We start from the raw sequence: 1,981 nt of genomic DNA on the forward strand, positions 1-1,981 counted from the left end.
CGGGGAAAGATCATTACGATATCGCTGGCAGAGGTGGTCTCTCCCTGTCGGTAGGTGTTCGGTTAGCGCCGGCGCTAAGCTCCTCTTCGTCGGCTTTGCGAGCTGAACGTTTGCATTTCACGCTGCCACGCGGGCCAGACAAAGACGCGGATAACCAGGGGGAGAGAATCGTAGAAACGAGTAAGTACGGAGTGAAAGAGGAGGGAGGAGAAAGAGAGCGAAAAGGGAGAGTTTAAGAAAATGAAGGTTGATGGAGAGAAAGAGAGACGGAAGAGGAAAGATCGAGGGGGTGGAACGAAGACACTGTGACGCGTATATATATATATATGTATATAGATATATATATAGAGGGAGAACGGGAGGCGAGGGTGGGAGAAGCAGAGAGTGGAGAAAGAGAGATAGATGTAGAGGGTGATATAGGGAGAGAGAGAGAGAGAGAGAGCGGATGAGAGGCAGAGGGATAGAGAGCAGCCCGAGGCCATCGCTAACGACGCCATTGTCAGCGACCTGGCCATTGTGCGAAGCGTCCTGTACGAAACGCCGATTTCTAGCTGCAGATCGCGCAGGGCCTCGGTATATATTACAGGGAGGCCGAATAAAACAAATGATTTGCCGTTGCCGATGACGATGCGACCGTTCTCCGATCGATACGCGGTAAATTCCGCGAGGAAAAGGAACGTTCGCTCTCTATTCGGGTGGAAACCGGTGTCACTTACGGGGGTGGCTTGAATCGACGACGCGTGATCAGTGGAAGAACGATAAATCTTTGCTTCGATGATTCAACCAAGTATACATGTACCTCGATGATATCTCGTTTCATTTTTATTCCGCTAGAATGGAATCGAATTTCTTTGTTTTCCGGGGAGAGAACGTGTAGTGCGCAGAGGGAGTAAGTAGGCTGACACCGTGGCGTGAAACGTGTTAAACGAATCGAGAGAAATGGTGGAAAAGAGACGACAAAGGAAATTATAGTTTTAATAGAACCGCGTAATCCGACGGAGAGTATGAATCGTACAATGCGACACGCGCAGAAGTTAATGCGAAAATTTGAATGAAAAAGCTAACGCCGTGGCTTTATATTTATTAATCCCCGGCGTTCTATGCGAACAATATTAATTCAGAGTTCACTCGGTGGATAAGCTCTGTCCACTTCATGCCCGCCGGTATACTCGCGCGTTATTTAATGCGAGAACAGAGAACCGACACCGCCGTCCTCTGTCTGTCTCTGTTAAATACACTTTCGTCTTTATTCCAACTGAAATCGATCGCGGTTGCTTCCAGAGGAGTTTCGGATTCGTCTCCGCCGTTCGGGGGAGCAATTTCGGGTAGGAGTTTGCGGAATTTCGCTAAGAATTTGTCCAGCCTTTCGAATACGGACCGTGGACCGATCAGACTCGGTCAAACTTGGCCAAAGTTCGATATATTTATCTGACAAAAAAGAAGATTAATGGACCGCGAGGGTAAATTCTTGGCAAGTATGGAGGTACGTGTCAGACACAAAGAGACAAATTTCGTACGGTACGAACTTTTCAAGTTTTCCCATAGTAAGGTCTTAGAGTGATCTCGCCGTTCGGCGAATTCGAGAATCCTTAAATGTTCGAATTTTCAACCTTTTCAACGTTCGAATAATTCCATTTAAGCGTTAATTAAGCAGAATTCCGTGCGGTAAGTCGGAGAAAATGGGGTGTTGTGAGACGTTTTGACAATGAATCGCTGCGCGTTTTTTCTAATCGATTTTCACGGGGCTTTATGCGTGTTCCGCGGGTGCCTGCTGCAGGAAGGAAAACGAAACGCGGCTCGTTCCTTGAGATCACGTCACGTTTTGTTGTGAATGCGGCTGAATTCCCCGTTCTCTCTCTCTCTCTCGCTTGCTCTCCGTTGGCAAAGGGAAAAAACGTGGCTGAAAGGTACAGTAGAGACGACAAGTTCTCATTCTGCCCCTCTCTTTTACAATACGATTGAATCGATGCGGCTTGGATAC

This window comes from Habropoda laboriosa, unplaced genomic scaffold (assembly GCF_001263275.1).
Source record: "Habropoda laboriosa isolate 0110345459 unplaced genomic scaffold, ASM126327v1 scaffold57, whole genome shotgun sequence".
In the NCBI taxonomy this organism is placed as follows: domain Eukaryota; kingdom Metazoa; phylum Arthropoda; class Insecta; order Hymenoptera; family Apidae; genus Habropoda; species Habropoda laboriosa.